General features: G+C 42.7%; 1 long non-coding RNA gene across 1 annotated transcript; it reads right to left on the bottom strand.

Annotated features, from left to right (window-relative positions):
- Positions 1-857: 857 nt before the first annotated feature.
- LOC134807138 (uncharacterized) lies at positions 858-17,816 on the bottom strand. Its single transcript, XR_010146819.1, has 4 exons — positions 15,664-17,816; positions 10,432-10,498; positions 1,954-2,051; positions 858-1,476 (listed from the first exon to the last, which is right to left on the bottom strand). It is a non-coding gene; the product is annotated as an uncharacterized LOC134807138 (long non-coding RNA).
- Positions 17,817-20,324: the final 2,508 nt, after the last annotated feature.

Genomic DNA, 20,324 nt, shown 5'->3' with positions numbered 1-20,324 from the left:
TCCCAGCACTTTGGGAGGCCGGGGTGGAAGGATATCTTGAGCCCAGGAGTTTCAGACCAGTCTGAGCAACATAGCAGGACCTCATTTCTACAAAACATTTTTAAAACATGTTTTAAAACAGGTGCATGGTGGTGTGCACCTGTAGTCCCAGCCGCTCAGGAGCCTGAGGTGGGAAGGTCGCTTGAGCCCAGGAGTTTGAGGCTGCAGTGAGCTATGATCATGCCACTGCACTCAGCGTGAGCAACAGAGTGAGACCCTGTCTCTAAAAAAACTAAAATAACATGAAAAAATTTTAAAAGGGTTCCCTTGAGGTTGTGGTAAGAATGAAACAAGATGAAATATGAGGAAATGGCTTGAAGAATGCAGGGATGATTTGCTACTCATGTGAACAGGGAGGAAAATTACAAAGCCACTCTGTCATTTATTTTTCCCCCTTTTCCTTTCTCCTTCCTTCCTCCCTTTCTCTCTCCATCTCTTTCTGTCTCTCTCTTTCTGTCTTCTTTCTTTCCTTCTTCCCCTCTCTCTTTATGTTTTGATTTTTAATTCCACAAACTAACCTGAGATTTATTTTTCTGGCATGTCCATAGAGACTGTCTCTTCATGTTTTCAACAATTGGTTCATTTGTAGGCTTCTGGGTGTTGACAAAAAGCACCTAGGACATTGCAGGCTAGTCTGTGGGTCCGATAATTCATCCAATACCCTAATAGCACCTATCACGCGATCTCACAGTGCTGGCTTTCTCCTTCCATCTCCCTCTAGCCAATCAAATTCAATACTTTATCACGCACACTATTATTGTTTCTGAAAATTTCCTGCACAGTACAATCCAGAAATCTGACTACCTGGAATTTCATGTACTCAGTCAAGAACTTGTCTTTATTATGAGCGTAATGAAATGTTTATTTCAAGTGAATCAACATGTAGAGGGTTTTGTTTGTTTGTTTTTATGTTTTCCTGAAACTTGGTGCCAGCTACAAGAAGCCCTAGCATCCTGCTTCGCATCTGGGATTCAAAACATTTTTAAAGTGACAGGAAGTCTGTGCTGGCTTATATTTTCACACATCTCAGTGCTTTTGAACAGGCCATTTTTCACGAGGCTGCTTCTGCTCCCTGTGTTTTTTTGTTGTTGTTGTTTGGTTGGTTGTTTTTTGTTTGTTTGTTTTTACTTCAGGTAGAATTGCTGACAAAGGTAAACAGTCAGAGGTGGGCCTGCTGTAAGGGTTGCCATGTCTCTCTCTCTCTCTCTACTCTTAAAAACTGTAATACAAAGTCCCAGTTTTGGTTTTCGGAATGCTTGATGCTGCTCAGGCTGTGAACAGTGTGTTAGTTGTCAAGTGCTGGAGTGTGTCTTCGTTTAGTTTCCATAGGATGCCGTCTCTGGGAAGTGAAGCACATTTCTCCTCCTGAGCTCCCCCAGGGTGGAGGCCCCAGAGCATATGGGGCTGAGGCACGAAGAGCAGCACACAGCAAGGAGCCTGTGGGGCGGTGGTGGGAAGAGGAATGAGAGTGTGGAATGGAATCTCAGGTGGATCCAGAGCCATGGGGAGCCACTGTAAGGTCTAGAACAGGGTGATGCAGTGAGAGCCTTTGAAGCCCCATCTGTCTTGTGGCCTCCTTCTGGTTACTTTGGTAGTCTGTAACAATCACTTCAGGTCGTAAAGCAATCTACCTGATGGCAGAACAGCCAAATGGCCTAGATGGGGCTCAAACCCACTAAAACTAAGGTGTGTCAATATTAGACAAAGGAACTAACAGATTGTGAACATAATCAATCAACTTTTAAAATGGCAGTGGAGGACAGGTGCAGTGGCTCATGCCTATAATCCCAGCACTCTGGGAGGTGAAGGGGGGAGGATCACTTGAGGCTGGGAGTTCAAGACCAGCCTAGGCAACATAGCAAGACCCCAATCTCTACAAAAAAGAAAAAATTAGCCTGGTATGGTGGCACGCACCTGTAGTTCCAGCGACTCAGGCGGCTGAGGCAGGAGGATCACTTGAGCCTAGGAGTTGAAGGCTGCAGTGAGCTATGATTGTGCCACTGCACTCCGACCTGGGGGATAAAGCAAGACCCTGTCTCAAACAAAAAGAAAAAGGCAGAGGAGCATCTTCCTCATTTTTAGGAAAAGTACAGATACCAAGGATTTGTTAAGGAGAGAGGCCCCAGGAATTAAAAAGCTTTAAAAAGAAGACCCTATCCCTTAGTAATGTTTGCCATCATCATAAAAAACAGATAAAAAGTTGACATTCATGCAACACTTTGCAAAATTCTTTACAAAGAAGCAAGTGAAGTCTTTGCGGAAAAGAACCTTGAACTCCAACTCAGAAAATACCCACATCGATGTGGAAAAGATACAAGACCCATCAGCCAAACAGACAGCTATTCATTCACTGTAAATGTAAGCAGTATTTCCCAGCCCACTCATTTGGGAGTAGAAATAGCATCTCATCAATAATCACGATTTCATATTTCTCAGTACACAGTATGACTCACTGGCAGTAACTCCCAGTCCTTTCTCAGATTCCCAGATTCCTTCCAAAGACTCCCAGGACTTCAGGGGAAGTGTTTGGCTAATGTGAAGAGTGGAAGTTGTCTCTCTTGGTTCTCATGCCATTGTGTAATTTTCTTTCTCTTCTGCCAAACTCACAGCAGGGTGTCATGTGTGGCCATGGAGTTGGGGGAGCAAGGAGCTGCAGGGCCTGCCTCAGTCACTCGGGGTTTACTAAGGCTTTGTATATAGGATGTCTCAACTGGGAATGCTGGCTCATGCCTGTAATCCCAACACTTTGGGAGGCTGAGGTGGGCAGATCACTTGAGGTCAGGTGTTCGAGAGCAGCCTGGCCATCATGGCAAAACCCCGTCTCTACTAAAAATACAAAAATTAGTTGGGCATAATGGCAGGCGCCTGTAGTTCCAGCTACTCTGAGGCTGAAGCGGAGAATTGCTTGAACCCAGGAGGCAGAGGTTGCAGTGAGCCAAGATCGAGCCACTGCACTCCAGCCTGGGCCACAGAGTGAGACTCCATCTCAAAAATAATAATAATAATAATTAGTTTGGAATGGTGATGTGTGCCTGTAGTCCCAACTACTGTGGAGGTTGAGGCAGGAGGATCACTTGAGCCCAGGAATTGGAGGCTACAGTGAGATGTGATTGCACCACTGCGCTCCAGCCTGGGCGACAGAGTGAGACCCTGTCTCTAAAAAAATAGTAATAATAATGCCTCTGTCTTCATGGCCACCAAGAGTGCTGTTTTTGACTCCCATGTTCCATGGAAATGTTAAGGAAGCAGCTCTTAGTTTTTATTCCCTCCTATTTAATGGAAGACAGTCTACTCTATTATAAGCAAGGGATCTGAAGTCAGACAGACTTGGGATTTAGATTTTAGATACTCTTTTCTTTAGCTATGTGACCTAGGGCCAGTCATTGAGCCTCAGTTTTTCCAGCTATAAAATGGGGATGATCATAATAGTACCTCAGGACTAGGGATATCCTCAGGACTTAACTAACTGATCCATGTAAAACGCTTGCCACAGCGTCTGATCTTTGTTAAGCACTCAGTAAATATTGTTATTGTTGTCTTTGTTGTAGTCAATGTTATGTTACTGCTGTTCCTACTACTGTCCCCTTCATGTTGGGATTTAGCTATGAGTCCACTGGGACAAGGCAAGAGAATATCGTGAGTGACAAGCACCAGGCTTTTATAAGAACCTTCAACCCTATAAAGCTCCTACACAATGCCTGGCACATAGCACCTTCTCAATAGGGCTGACTTCCCTGTTGACACGGTCTTTCCCCTCTTTAAATAAATATGTATCTGTCACCCATGGTCTGAAAGCAACACTTGATTATATTTTCTCCGTGTGTGTGTGTGTGTGTGTGTGTGTGTGTGTGTGTGTATGTGTGTGTGTGCTTTAAGCTTTTGGGATAGCTTTTAAGAGATATATCATTGTGGTTTGGGGGAGGAGTTGTATTTTGTTTTGTTTTATTTTTATCTTTATGTCCCTGGAGCTCCTAGCTAGGTTAACTGGTTCCCATTCCATCTCTTCAACAACTCTCCCCACTCCTGGAAACAGATCGGTTCAGCACTTCAGGAGTTCCCATTTTCCAGCTCTAGCGCTTCTTATAGGACGTGTATAAAGTCCTGGGCCCAACGCTGCTGTCTGACCCACCACTTCAACATCAGCCAGCTCCAGCCGTTCTTCCTCCCAGATTCTGTTCTGCCCAAGAGCACACGTGCCCGGCTGGCCAAGAGTCTTCACTGACAGTAAAAGGAACCCTCAGACAATTTTAAATATTTCAAAAATTCTAACAACAATCAGAGCTGGGCCTGCTGTAAGGGTTGCCGTGTCTAATTAAAATGCCATGAGCCTTGGCATGTGGCTAGAAGTACATCAGCTCTTTGGGGGCAGTACTTGCCGGTCCTGCTGGTTAGATGCTCTGAGTGTCTAACAAAAGTGGAAAACCAATTAGTCATAACTTCCTTTTTCCCTTGATGGGGATTAGGAATAATAAAGACTTCTTGGTGGCAAAAGGCTGGATGCCTCTGCTCTAGTCAATTCCATTTTACCAGTATAAATTTTCATGAAAATCAAACCGAAGGTAGCAAAACAGTATACATGGGAATGTGAGGATATTATGAGCCCTTGTCACCTAATTGCACTGAGTCCATTTGCCCATGCACAAGGAAAAGCCAAACACCAAAGCACCAGATTTTTGTAGAGAGAAAGGTTTATAGCAAGGTGGCTGTGCAAGGAGACAAGAGATGGGCTCAAATCCATCTCCTTGTACTGGTCTCAAAGCAGTATATGTAAAGGAGAAATTCTGGGGGAGGGGTTTTGGGGTTGGTGAATGATTGGAGGAAGGGGAGGGGAAGTTTGGAAAATCCCTTAAGTGGGTGCGGTTGTCTCTTTGTGCTTCTTTGTGGTTGTATGTGCAAATTTGGGGGGAATTGGTATGAACCGTATGGTATGAATTCAGACTGTGACATCAAAAGGTCGCCCATCTGGCAAAGTAAGACCATTCTTCACAGACTGTAGCCAGCCATATTGGTTGCAATTAGTTTCAGCCAGTTTGGCTAGATTTTTTTTGTTTTGTTTTTTGTTGTTGTGCTTGTTTGTTTGAGACAAGTTCTTGTTCTGTCACCCAAGCTAGAGTCTGGAGTGCAGTGGTGAGATCACAGCTCACTGCAGCCTTGAATTTCTGGGCTCAAGTAATCTTCCCACGTCAGCCTCCCAAATAGCTGGGACTAAAGCATGTGCCACCATGCCTGGCTTTTCATTTGTTTGTTTTTGTAGAGATGAGGTCTTGCTATGTTGCCCAGGCTGGTCTCAAACTCCTAGGCTCAAGCAATCCTCCTGCCTTGGCTTCCCAAAGTGCTGGGATTAAAGGCCTGAGCCACTGCAACCGCCCCAGTTGGCCAGTTTTGTTACAAGTGGAGGGGATTTTTACAAGCTGCTTCCTTATATGCCATCCTGTAAGACAAGCTCAAGAATTCCTGTTACCAACTTCTTTAACCCTTTGGGCACAGTTTCACCTTTAGGGTCGAATGCCTGATATTCCTGCGGCCCAAAAGTCTGGTCTCTTTTAGGCTGCAGGCACCGGGGCAAGCACTTGTTTTCATTGGTAAAATATGCTGTTGCTTTCCAAGAGTAGCATCACCCAAAACTCTTTTGAGATTTTTGACCACCTAGTTTGTAAAGGACAGAGACACAAGGAGGAATATTCCCTGGCTCTTTCCCCAGCCCTTCCTACACAGGACCACCCTGTAGTACTGTTGCCTATAAGTCCAGCTTTCCTATGCCCAGCTAGTTACAACAAATGCGTGGGAATCCTGTCCTTCCCCAGAGCCCTGCAGGTGGCAGATGGAGATCCTCACTCCTTATCCCTCTCTAAACCATAGAGCACAGGGTTAGCTAGTCTGTTCATACTGAAACCTTAAAAAATAAAATAAAATAAAATAAATTTTTAAAAAAACCTTTTTTTTCTTTTTTTCAGACAGGGTCTCGCTCTGTCACCCAGCTGAAGTATAGTGGCTCACTGCAGCCTCCAATGCCTGGGCTCAAGCAATCCTCTCACCTCAGCCTCCTGAGTAGCTGGGACTATAGGCACGCCCCACCATACCCAGTTAATTTTTAAAACTTTTTGTAGAGAGGGGTCTCACAATGTTGCCCAGTCTGGTCCCGAACTCCTGGCTCAAGTGATTCTCCCACCTCAGCCTCCCAAAGTGCTGGGATTATAGGCGTGAGCCACTGTGCCTGGCCTCCCCCATCCTTCTTTACATGTGTTTTCTGTGCCACGTAATTGATCATTTAAGATCTTGCATTCTCCTCTAACATCTCACGTGCTTTCATTTAAAAAAAAATATTTATCTGGAGCAGATTTCACATACTTAACAAGACAAAAACCCATAGGAGGCATGTGATTACTTTATTATGCTCACTAATGTACTTCGTGAACAAACCAGAGTTACAGCTACCCACGTCCCTTGCTGCAGGCCCTAGGGAACTTTGCAATGAGTGCTTCATGATCCAGCCAAATATGGAATAAAGGTGTGTTTGACAAATCTTAACTCACATTGCGTGACACACCAATGTTATGTTTGTGGCTTAGATGACAGTTTGCTGCCTTGGTATTAGCAGAGCCAGCAACCTTGTGAGAAAAACTTGGAAGTGATGCAGCTGCCTCCTGAGCCTACATTTGGGATCATTCCCCTCGCCAAAGCTTCGCCCAAACTTGGTGCTCAGTGTTTGTCCCCAGACTGGATCCTGGCTCACATTAGACAAGTCCAACATTGGTGGCAGGCAAAGTACAGCAAGTGTCTATCAGGCAGGCAGGAGAACACATAATGAAAATTTAAAAGCTGTATAAATCTTCCGGGATTAGAAACACATGGAGCAGGAATCAGGCAAGGGTCGTGACAGAGACGGCAGAATGTCTCTAAATATTATTTCTGACAATACAAAATCAATTTACATTTAATACATTTTAAAACAGCCAACCTACCCATATGATTTGATATTACAAAGGAGAGCTGAAATGGAATCTTAATGTGGTTTGTAAGCATATTCAGCAGAGGTTTATTATTTCTAAAAATGCTTTGTGTAATCATAGTACTTTATCGTTGAAATTGCCAGGTTTTGTGATACAAATATATTAGATTCATAATTAAAATGCTGTTGTCTATTAATGCCGCCACAGCATTTTCCCCAGGCAGACACTTAAAAAAAAATCCTATATACTTTCAAGGATGAGTGATCTCCTCTTTTAGGAGAGATTCCTCCCTCCACATGCTTTATTTATTAATACGATCAATTCAGGGAAGAATAAAGCATCCTCAGAATGAGACTAATGAGGCCTAAGAGCACAAAATTGAAAATAGTCATCACCTTGGCCCAATTGTGAAATAGTCTCTCCAGACTACCCACTCTTCTGTAGTTTTAAAGTGGTATTGATTTCTAAGGCTCATCAGTGTTTTCAGAGTAATCATAGAAAAAAAAAATAAAGATACAATGAAAGTTATTGTTGTTGTTTTCTGGGCATGGTGGCTCACACTTATAATCCCAGCACTTTGGGAGGCTGAGGCAGGAGGATAGCTTGAGCCCAGGATTTTGAGATCAGCCTGGGCAACATAGCAAGGCCCTGTCTCTATAAAAAACAAAAAAATATTGCTGGGCATAGTGGCATGCTCCTGTAGTCCCAGCTACTCAGGAGGCTGCGGTGTGGGGTTATCGCTTGATCCCAGGAGTGCAAGGCTGCAGTGAGCTGTGATTGTGCCACTGCACTCCAGCCTGGGTGACAGAGCCAGACCCTGTCTTCAAAAAATAAAAAAACCTGAGATGAGGAGGATGAAGAGGAGAGAAGCATCATCAGGGCAGGAAAGCAGCAGTTCAAAGGCCAGAGGCAGGATGCACTGGAGAGCAGGCCGGCCTGATAGAAGCAGAGCAGTGCAGACGTGGAGGGGGCCCAGCTGGGAATTGCCTCAGATGTCTTAAGGCACTGAACAGCCACTGAAGGAGGGAGTGGGGCTGTCACTAGAAACACATTTTATATGCACATTAAAAAAAATACTATAGTTGCTGTTGTAGTCTGTACCCTGTGTCATGTCCTGCTCTTCTCCTAGCTGTATATCAGAAACCTTTTCAATGTGTTCATCAGAGCCACCGTTAGTTACAAAATGGTAAGTCATTCAACCATTCCCTTATAATCAGATATTTAGACTTTGTTGAATAATTTTGATTATTATAGAGTAATGCAAGTAATTTTGTACTTAATACCCTTGTTCCTATTTAAGAATAATTCTGTGTCAGGATATGTTCCTAGATGTCACACCAGCCCAAAGTGACAATATCCATTTCCTTGACTACTTGATGGGTAAAAAAATCATTATCTTCTAGTTTCAGTTTACATTCCTTCAATGACTAGTAAAATTGAGTAGGTCTCCATATTTTGTGACAAGTATTATTAGGGCAAAAGATAAAGTTATAAAGTAATTTAGGGAACACATAAAGAGAATTTGGTATTTTATACCCCAGTAAACCTGTGGCATGTGCAGACCAGTGAAACCATTTTAGATTAGGCTATGGTTCTTTAATAAAGCTACATTTTTTTAAATCACTGTGTTCTCTAAAGGCTAAATAAATTGTTCTCTGAAAGAAAGGCATTAACAAGCTAATAAAGTATACCTATAGACATGGATGGAGAGTGAAATCCAGTATCTATATGGCTTAGATACCAGATTAATCTGTTTATATGGCTTAAGCACAAATCTATGCCCAAATCAGTGTCCAAGTATCCGCGAACCCGCCTAGTCTACCAATAGAAACACAGGCTCAACTTCTTTTTTCTTGAACTCAGGATGTATCTGTAATGATCTCATGGAGGGTGGCTTTTCAAGGAACTCTGGGTGGTTGTAAAATAGTGGCTTCACTGAACCACCCAACACAGGAAAGCTATGTTTTTCAGCCCATTAGGACAAACCCCAAATCAATTTACAACTGTATTCAGGAAAAGCTCAGAGCAAGATTGCTGAAGGAATTCACTTCAAAGGCCGAGTTCTAAGAGGGATCTTTTTCTCCCTCCAGCTGCCTCCAGGATAGGACCCTACTCTTAAAAGATTTGTTTGAAATTTACGTAAAATCTGGCTGGTTCTCCAGGCAATAATCACAGCCACTGAGGCGAGGTCAGGCCTCTGATGGAGCAGACGCCTGAGGTCTGACTGCCTGTATAAAATGCAAAGATGACAAAAAAGGTTCTGGTATGAGTGGAACCATCCTTCTTTCTGAGGGTTGTTTCCGGAGGCCACCCGTGGAGGGCCAGCACTGGGAGGCCCCAGCAGAGGTAGAGCTGGCCCCTGGCCGGCACATCCAGTAGAACCCAGGGCTGAGGTTGGTGGTGGATACCTGTAGTTCTAGCTACATAGAAGGCTGAAGCAGGTGGATTCCTTGAGCCCAGGAGTTCAAGGCCACAGTGATCTATGATTGCATCACTGCACTCCAGCCTGAGTGACAGAACAACATCCTGTCTCTAAAAATAATTTAAAAAATGATAAAAATAACCAGTCTAGTGCCATCAATTCAGTAGCTATTGAATACCCCTGTAAAAGCCAATCATTTAAGAACTAGTTTTAGAAAAGACTCAGAATTCTACATGGCTATGAAATAAACTGTGAGTTAGAGGGAATGAATTCAGGAAGGAAGGATCACTCCCTCATCTTTTGTATTACAGTATGTATAAGACAAGATTATCTTACGGCTGAACTGAGAAAGCTCTATGCTTATCTATAAGTGGAGTACAGACTCTTGGTCAAGATAAGGATGGGAGTGCTAATTTGGAATTTGCAATGTGCTGTTTAAAGCTTGAAACTTCTGGGGCTAGCCCCTGGGGCCAGCTTGCCTACACTGCTTAAGGATGTACAGATAGCTGGCTTATACCAAATTTAAACAGTTATGTAACCTGGTTTTAGCTATGTAACCAGTGCATAGAATCTGTGCAAACTTTTTCCCAAATTCCCCTGAAATAAAGATACTTCTCACCTAGCATGCTGGTTCATGATTAAAAAAAAGAAGAAGAAGAATTCTATATGACACTCCACAGTCAAAGTAAAATGCTGAGGATAATGAGTAGTTTAAGCCCAGACAGTACAAAGCCACCGGGAATAAGGTTTAGCCTCTTGGCCATAGTAGCCTGCCCTTCTCATGCTGGAGTCTTGCACATTACAACCTCTGTATGCATCCGATTGAAGAAGAGAGAGCATTTTGCCAAAACCTTCCACGTGGAAAGCCACTGTGACCAGACAGACTGTCTTTGATTTCATTATGGTCTAAAGTTTAGTCACCAAGCAGAGCAGCCAGCATAGGACCCGAGGGGGGTGAAAAGGTCTCCACTGTTATTTTCTGCCTCAAGAAATAGGGACTGTTCACTTTTGGGGACTTACTGTTTTCTTCCGTGCTCCTGAAACTGGACACCACTCTGGTGAGGGAACGGTATGAAGAGCCGGGATGCTACAAAGAAAAGGATAATTAATCAGGTCATTCCTTGGCACTCAGCCATAGGTTCCTTGGCAACATGGATCCTTCAGCTGTCAGCAATCAGCCTACAGGCATCTTTCAATTATCAACGCTATTGGAGGGGGCAGTGATGTGGGTAATCCCAAACAGCAGATAATCCCTCCAAATCATTTAATTTATCTTTTGAATGATTTTCACATGTACACACATGATTTCTTCCTTCCTATTTGTGTTCTGCTTAGGCCAAAAATAAAACTGATGTGCATTCTTTGAGCACACACCAATGAATGAGAAGGGTGGCTGAAGGACACTGGTCCTCAGATTAGACATTTTCTGTGGATCATCCACTCCTGGATGATCCAGGGTTTCATATATTGATTTCATAGACTCATAGCACTGGAAAGAACCAAGAGATCATTTCTTATTTCAAACCCTTTGTTTTGCAGATGAAGAAACTGAGTCACTGGCCTAAGACCATGTGGCTAGCTAAATAACCACCCAGCTGTTATTATTTTATCCACAAAGCTTCTCCTGCCATTGACTGTTCCTTTAACCAGTTGTTCCCAATGAGGGAAAAGTCATACGAACCCAGGTGTAGCTTCTGCTCAATCGCTTCTCATGGGCTGCGTAGTAGGATGCTACAAAGCCAGGCCCCAGACCAGTGGCGCCCACTCTGGCAGCTCATTAGAATCACCCAAGGAGCATTTAAAAATCCCTGGCCAATTAAATTAGAATCTGGAATGGGCGTTGGGTGATTAGCGGGTGAGACCCAGGCATTCAAAGTACAATCAGCTGGGCACAGTGGCGCACGCCTGTAATCCCAACACTTTGGGAGGCGAGGTGGGAGGATTGCTTGAGCCCAGGAGTTTGAGACCAACCTGGGCAACATAAGAAGACCCTGTCTTTAGACAAATTTTTTATTTTTTATTTTTTTTATTTTTTTGAGATGGAGTCTCGCTCTGTCGCCCAGCCTGGAGTGCAGTGGCGCCATCTGGGCTTACTGCAAGCTCTGCCTCCGGGGTTCACGCCATTCTTCCGCTTCAGCCTCCCGAGTAGCTGGGACTACAGGCGTCCGCCACCACGGCTGACTAATTTTTTGTATTTTTAGTAGAGGCGGGGTTTCACTGTGTTAGCCAGGATGGTCTCGATCTCCTGACCTCGTGATCCTCCCACCTCGGCCTCCCAAAGTGCTGGGATTACAGGCGTGAGCCACCGCGCCCGGCCACAAAAAAATTTTTTTAAGTAGCCAGGCATGGTGGTGTGTGCCTGTGGTCCCAGCTACTTGGGAGGCTGAGAGAGGATCACTTGAGCCCAGGAAGTTGAAGCTGCTGTGAGCCATGATTGCACCACTGCACTCCAGTCTGGCTGACAAAGGGAGACCCTGTCTCAAAAACAAACAAAAATACCAAAGTGCAATCAAAGTCAAGAATTATTACCCTGAAGGCTGACTCCTTCCCTTACCAGCTGTATAGCCTCAGACAAACCCCCTCACCTCTCTGGGCCTCCGTTTTCTCTACAAAATGGAATAATGAGGACGGTAGTTTAATATTTGCCTTACTGGGTTTTTGGGAGGATTAAATGGTTTCATATATATAGAAAACACTAAAACAGTTCCTAATACATAGAAGGTGTTAGATAAATGTTAGCTGTTATATTTAGTACCACTACTACTGCCAGGACTATTACAAGAGGGCCCTGTGGAAGAAGGAACATGCTGAGGGTTCTTGTTGAGACATTGGGCTAAATGGGGACTCATTTTGGGAAAACTGGCTTGGGGCCTTGAGTTTTAAGTTGACTTCTCCACTCAACAAAATATCCTAGGAGAGGTGGAAAGAAATAAATCAGCTGCTGAAAACAGATTTACCCTTCAACTTGGTGGGGAAGGAGGAGCATTTTAGTGGGTTATATTTGAGTGATATCTGTGTTTTTTAAACATACTTTATTATTTTTGTTTTTATTTTTTGTAAAGACGGGGTCTTGCTGTATTGCCCAGGCTGGTCTCAAACCCATAGGCTGAAGCGAGCCTCCCACCTTGGCCTCCCAAAGTGCTGGGATTATAAGCATGAGCCACTAGGCCCAACAGGATATCTGTGTCTTTTAAATTACCATAGCATTTGGCCATTGTTCACTTAATACTTATATCCATATTGATTATAAACATGCAGCCACTACCAACAGAGTCTGAATTTAAAGCATTGTTGATCCCCCCTTTGCATTATAGCACGGCCCCCTTTGAGCCTCTGTGACACACCTTACATTGGGATGAATGTAGATTCCTAGGCCCACTGTGGTGGGGAACACTTTTGATATCAGTTTACTTGTGGTTTTAAGAACCTTTGTAGTATAACTTCACTGTGATGCCAGAAATTTTTCGATTCCCTATTGTTATGAACTAAATGCCTGTGTTCCCAACCCCACATTCATATGTTGAAATCCTAAGCCTCAAGGTGATGATATTAGGTGGTGGGACTCTTAGGAGAAATTAGGTCATGAGGGTGGAGCCCTTATGAATGGGATTAGTGCCCTCATAAAAGGGACAGGAGAGCGCTCTCTACTCTCTACCATGTAAAAATACGGTAAGAAAATGGCCACCTGCAACCTGGGAGAGGCTTTCACCAGAACCCAACCATGCGGGCACCCTGATCGTGGACGTCCAGCCTCCAGAACTGTGAGAAGTCAATTTCTGCTGTTTGTAAGCCACCCAGTCTATGGCATTCTGTTACTGCAGCCCAACTGAGACACCCAATTTTATTTTATTAGCAATCTGATGAATTAGAAATGATCATTACTGGCCTTCAGAAATTGACCTACTTACTATTGCTTAACGAAGTAGCAACCAATTTTGTTCTAAGGAAGCAGACACACTATACAATTAGTTTCAGGCTAATTGTATGAAACAACCTCACATGCTTCTCACTAAATACTTATTATAAAGATGCTAGCAAATGGGCTTCCTTCTAAATAGACAACTATCATTTTACAGAAAAATGTTGAGACTAGTTATATTTAATAACACATAAGGCAAATGTTTGTATGCTACAAGATTTCAGAATTTATTTCTACTAGTAAAGAAATGATGTAGAAGTCAACTCGTGATATTTATTTATTTATTTATTTTTTACTTTTTGACACAGGGTCTTACTCTGTTGCCCAGGCTGGAGTACAGTCGTGCAAACATGGCTCACTGCAGCCTCAACCTCCTGGGCTCAGATGATTCTCCCACCTCAGCCTTCCAAGTAGCTGGGACTACAGGTGTGTGCTACCATGTCTGGCCAATTTTTTGTGTTTTTTTGTAGAGATGGGGATTCACCATGTTGCCCAGGCTGGTCTTGAACACCTGGGCTCAAGTGATCTGCCTGCCTTGGCCTCCCAAAGTACTGGGATTACAGGCATGAACCACTGTGTCTGGCCTGCAACTCATGATTTTAAAGACTTCTTTTAACAAACAGGTTCCAAAGACCTCACTGTGTATCTTTTGTAAATTGTATTGAAGTATAACATACATATAGAAAAGTGAACCAATCATAAATACACAGCTTGATGAATTTTCACAAAGTGACAAATCCATGTAATGAATAACTTTATCAAAAAGCAGAGCATTACCAGCACCCCAGAATCCCGTAATGCCTAGTCACTGCTCCCACATAATTTTGATGCTGATTTTTAACACCACAGATTAATTTACCTTTAAAAATTGTTTTTTATATCTTAATACAAACATCTTGATTTTATGTAAGTAGAATCATACACTATGGACTCTCTTGTGTCTGGATTCTTTGCTCAGCCTTGTAAGATCCATGTATATTATTGCATGTAGCTGTAGTTTTTTCATGTCATTACTGTGTAGTATCCCACATATAAATATGCCACAGTTTATTCATTCTGCTATAGATGAACTTATTGTTTCCAGTTTGTGGTTAATATGAATGGTGTTGCTATGAACATTCTAGTACATGTGTACATTGGTCCGTTGGCTATACACCTGGAATTGCTGGGCCTTGGGGTATATACATGTTCAGTTTTAGCAGATTCTCCCAGTTTTCCAAAGTGGTTTTACTACTTTTCCCTCCTATCAGCTGAGTGTAGTCATTCCAGTTGCTCCACATCCTCACCAACCTTTGATATTATATACCTTTTTCATTGTAGACACTCTTTCACCGAACATTTTAAGAAAATAAAAAATAGACATTACAAATCATGATACTGGAAAATGCTAAGCCTGTCCTCAGGACAGGACAGGTCTTTCAGTCTGCAGTAGAAGTGAGAAAAGGACCTGACGGGCATGACTGCAGAGCTACTGTCTCCACAGCTTTTCCAAGTTCCATGGCTGAGCTCCTTAGGCAGTGGGAAAAAAATACCAGGAAGGAACATGGCCCTGTTTCTTGCCCAGGGTGCTCTCTTGACAATAGGAACTTGGTGATCCCTGGAACAGTTCATATATATTTACTGAGCAGCTCTCATATTGGAATCTTGTCAGGAACCAAGCCTTTGCCCTCAAAGAGTTTACAGTAACCTCAATGCTTTGGAGGGGTGACTCTGGCAGCCAGGCTGGCCATGTCAAACTAGAACAGGGAGGAACTGAGGCCAGGAGGTGCTACAAAGTCCAGAGACACAGAAGCAGGTACCAGAAACAATGGGGCAAATTCCCAATGATCTCATCTACTCAACACCTCCCTGGAAGTGTTTCCTTTATTGAAAATTCAGACATCTTAAAGTTAGTTTACCTTTGGCTTTTTACCCTGGCTTCTAAATGCTGAGTTTCTGCTAAAGAGGTCCTTGGGGGTCTTGGGCCAGCAATCCTCCAACTCCTTGGCCTGTCACCTTCTTAGTTGTCTCTAGATATTTCTAGAGCATGGCTCCTCAGAAACACTCTAAATGCTTACAAACTTTCGTCAAGGGGGCTTGTTAAACACAAATTCACCTTCCTAACACTACTAGTCACCCTCAGCTACCATTATCCCTGCCAGAACATGCCTGGGCTTTAGAGTTCAAGAGAAAGATCTTTTAGCTGAAAAATCCCATCTTCTCTAAGCCTCAGTTTCTTCATTTGGTTCTGGGAGGATTAGATAACTTATGTAAAATACTTATTAGTCCCCTGGCATATATTGGGCATGCAACAAATGGTAGATAATATTATTAGCTATTATTTAACGTCTCACCTGTCAAGTCACATGGCAGCTTGAGTGGGGAGCCTCATCTCTGATGAGATTGCACTGACACCATGAATATGGCCACACCAGAAAAATGTTCCTTCATGACCATAGGAATCAGGCAGGTGCCCATGGCCTGGGAAAGGGGTGCAGAGAGTCATCTGGTTGTGTTTTTCCCTCCAAAAATTCTGTCCTCTAAAACCATCAGGTGTTTTGACTTGATCCCAGTATTCTAGGAATTTTCTTCCATGGGTTGTTAGTTTCTCCACTTGTTCTGCAGCAAGACCACAGAGTAAAACCCAAAATGCATAAACTTTTCTGGTTAATTTATCATTTTCCAAATTTAAATCTCATTTTTTTCAACCTTGACCCCAGTCTTTGGCATCATTCCTTTTCTCCCATTTCTTTGTGTAGTTTGAAGCCTGCAAATGTGTTCTCAAACATTTTTCTTAAATGATTACTCAATAATCATAGATAGTCAGTCCCAAAGGTGAGTTTAAAATATGTTGGCAAAGAGCTTTCAACTCCTGTCCTGAGCTGACACTTGGATGATTTGCTGAGATTTTCTAACAAACATTTATTAAATATCCACTTTAGTTAAGGAGTTGTGAAGTCCCCAAAAATTAATAGAAGGCTGCTCTTAAGGGGCTCACACAGGCTCGCATCTATGATCCCAGCACTTGGGAAGGCTGAGGCAGAAAGATCTCTTGAGCCCAGGAGTTCAAGACCAGCCTGGACAAGATGGAAAAACCCAATCCCTACAAAAAATTTTTAAAAAATTAGCTGGGTGTGGTGGCACACACCCGTAGTACCAGCTATTTGGGAGGCTGAGGTGGGAGGATCGCTTGAGCCTAGGAATTTGAGGCAGCAGTGAGCTGTGCTGGTGCCACTGTACTCCAGCCTGAGTGACAAAGCAAGGCCCCACCTCTTAAAAAAAGAAGGGAGTGGGGTGTTCACAGTCTTGAAGAGAAAACGATTAATCAGAGTACAAGGAGGGAAAGAGTATAAACCAGGGTAATAGGCATCCAACTCCCTGCTCCCCCTGCTTACAAGCTGTGTGACCTTGGGCAAGTGTCTTATTTTCTCTGAGCCCTTCTTCACTATTTCGTGCAAAATGGAAATAGTAAAATTCTTCGTGACTGTGTATCAGGTGGGTTAAATGAAGCAACACCTGAAAAGCACTTAGCACATTAGCTGACAGAGTAGCCATTCAATAAAGCTTGGGTCTTAACCTTCTACACCTGCTTCCCAGTTATACAGCAACACACACATAGACATACGCCTGAAAAACTCAGATATATTTAGAACTAGGAAATATTTTTAATTAATCTAAAAACTTAAAACTTTTACATATGACACTGCTATTTCAACTAAACGCTCATTTAATGACCACCATCAGTTACAAGGATCAATGGATTCAGAACATCCATACTCTTGGGGGTGGGTCAGGGGAGGCAGGGTACTGAGCCCGCATCCTCAGACTCCACTGGGTGAGTCCAAAAAAGAAACACAAGTTTTGACACACAATCTTTAGGTTTTGGAAAATATTTATCATAAAAAACATAAGGCAATGTTAAATTGAAGATACAAATGATAAAACATTTAATATTCTTTCTAAGTAACCCATGTTGTGTAAAATGATTCAGCGAAGCTTTTTTTTTTTTTTTCCAAAAGCACTGCCCATGTCAGTATCACCATACCTTGTTTAACCACACTGATAAGCACCCTTGGAAACCCACTGTTTAACTTACAGAACTTTGGACTTTGTGGAAGTGAACAAACTTCAAAATCTACTTATTGCTGACATTGTTGGTGATGGTGCTTAGAAACCGTTTCTCCAAATTTGCTTTGCACCTAAGAACTGCCTGCAATCAGTAATAATATTAAAATAAAGTAGCTTGCTAATTGATAGATTATTATGTAGACATCACTTTGAAAAACAGATGTTCCTAATTGGATTTACTTGTTTTTTTCTAAATGATGTCCCTTTGGGGAATATTTTAGCATATATATAAATACATTTTTAAAATTGCATATAACCATACATTAAACTTAAAAACTTTTTCACATTGAGGTGAGAAGTAATCATTTTAACTGTTATTAAAATACTATCAGAAAATGATTATTTTTGTTTTTAAACAACACAATAAAAATTTCAAGCATACATAACAATATTTATATAGTGACTCTTTGTATGCCGATCACTCAGCTGCAACAACTACCAATCCCAAGGCCAACCTTGCCTCATTCACACTCTTGTCCATTTCCTCCCTCCCTCATTATTTTGAAGCAAAATCTAGATATTATATCATTTCACCTGTAAACTTTTCATTACTTAACACTAAAATATAATGGCTACTCTCTTGTCAAAATAAGTATAACATCATCATCATCATGCTTAAAATAACTAACAGTCCTTCATGTTATCAAATATCCAGTCAATGTTTAAATTTCTCATTGTCTCATAATGTCATAATTTACTTTCTTAAAAACCAGATCCAAATAAAGTACATGCTTTGCAACTGATTTTTATGTCTTCTAAGTCTCTTTTTAATTATAGGCCATCTTCCATCTCTCTTTTTTTCCCTCTTTGTAATTTATTTTTCAGAAAACTGGGTTGTTTGTCCTGAAGAGTTTCCCCTCTTCGGGTTTTGCTGATTGCATTTTGGGGTGATGTTTTACATCTTTCTCTGCACTCTATTTTCTGCAAATTGATAGTTGGAAGCTTTATACATATGTAAGATTTTTAAGGGTTTTTTCTTTGGCTTTTATCTCCTTTCATTCATTCAACTTTTACTGAATACCTACTATGTGTCTGTTACTGTGGGTTGCTATGAAAACAAAAATGCCTCAGAAGCTTAGCTATGAGTGAAGGAAATGCATGCAAACAGAATTATAATCATTGTGTTTGGAGTTGAAGTTTAAAATAGCTGCTAAAAGAGCCCTGAGAGGCAGAAACTAGCTTGCCTGGAGTCAAGGGAGCCTTCACTGATGAAGTGATTTTGAATTAGGCTTTGAAAAATAATGGGTAGGAGTTTTCCAGATGAGAACATAGGAAGAGAGGAAGTGCAGGCAATTTCCAATCCAAGGGATCAGCACTGTGAAGGCAGAACATCTTGTAAGAAAATAAATACAGCTCAACGATCTAAGTAGAAACATTGATGACAGTGCCCCTGAACTGGATAAAAAGATCTTAAACTCTTTAGTTCCTGCCTCCTCAGTCTCTAGAGAAGTTTAAGGCTTTTAGAAAGAGTTGATCATCTCGTCCAAGGGGAGGAGAAGCAGTGTATGGAGAGGATTCCAAGAGCAGCAGAGAATGACAGCAGATGAGTGGTCAGGGAATCTGAGCACTCCATAACAGAGCTTCGGACAGAGCCCAGCTGGCCTGTTCCAGGACTGGGGTCTTTGGTATATCCAGTGACTGGCATGTTTTACACATGCACTCAAAGGCAGCCTTTGGTAAGATGGTCAGGTGAGCAAAGTTCATTCTTGTTATTTCCTCAGCCCCCTTGGCATACTCCTCTCATTTTCCCTGCTCCTGCTCCCATCACCTCCATCCCCAACAGCAATGACCCTGAACAATATAAGGAAAGAATCTGATTCTGCAAATATGAGAAGATGCCTGGCGGAAAAAGAAGGACCAAAGGGAAACACAGGGTGGTGGGGACGGGGGCAGTGAGAGAAGTAGAAAGGTCCTGGAACAGCCCTTCTGGAACAATGCTCCCAACTACTGGCTGCTCCGTGAGATGATGCTCCCATTTCTCTCCTTCTCCAGTTGGCAAACTCCAACTCATCCTTCAAGGCCAGCTCAGGGGCCACTGTCCACTATCCCTGTGACCTTTCACCTTGCTGGATAAACGCTCCCATCACCGTGCTCTCACAGCACATGTGCAAATCTCAGTTCCCACATGCATCACTCTGTATTATAATCATCTACTTGTGTCCTCCCCATCTCTTCCATGTGACTCCTTCCAAATAAGATTGTGGTCCACTCCTCTCTAAGTCCCTGTGCCTACTCTAGTGATGGCACATCAAGATATTCTGTATACATTTGCTTTTTGACAAATTGAAAGTATTTACTAGAAGCATTTGGCCTGCATCCTTTGCCACACTCCACCTCTTTTTTTCCCTCCCAGTTATAAGAGGGCATAGTAGATGGTAGTCAAGAAATAATGTCCTAACTTTGCTATTGTGGTGTCAGGCCTAAAAGTAAGGAGCAGTATTGCTTGTCATCTGGGGAAAACCAAGAGGGCCTGCCTCAAATGAAAGCCTTCTTCCCTCTCCGTTCCAGCAGATAAGGTCCCCTAGCCAAGCTACCCTCCTCATCAAGTGGACCAGATGCTGTTCCCGCTTATCCCTGAGTATTGGGTTTCAGTTCCCTGCCAGCCCATGGAATTGAAACAAGCCAATCACATCATCCTATAGGAAGCAGGGGGCACCCCACCCTCTTGTTACCACAAAGCCTGCCTCCCAAGCCCCTGCTTATTCGTTCAGTTCCTGAGGACAATCTTCATTTGCTCTTGTGTGCCGTGTCCTTCTCCCCCTGGCTATGAGTACATGTGACTAATAAGCTGCTGTCAATCTCAAGTGTCCAGTGTCAGGTGCTGTGTGTCTGGCCAATGGCATAACCTTAGGGTGAGAATCCCTTCCTCACCAATGTGGTAAATACG

The sequence above is a fragment of the Pan troglodytes genome, chromosome 8 (genome assembly GCF_028858775.2).
Source record: "Pan troglodytes isolate AG18354 chromosome 8, NHGRI_mPanTro3-v2.0_pri, whole genome shotgun sequence".
Taxonomy (NCBI): Eukaryota; Metazoa; Chordata; class Mammalia; order Primates; family Hominidae; genus Pan; species Pan troglodytes.
The sequence above is the reverse complement of the archived record's forward strand: the minus strand, read 5'-3'. Positions and strand labels throughout refer to the sequence as shown.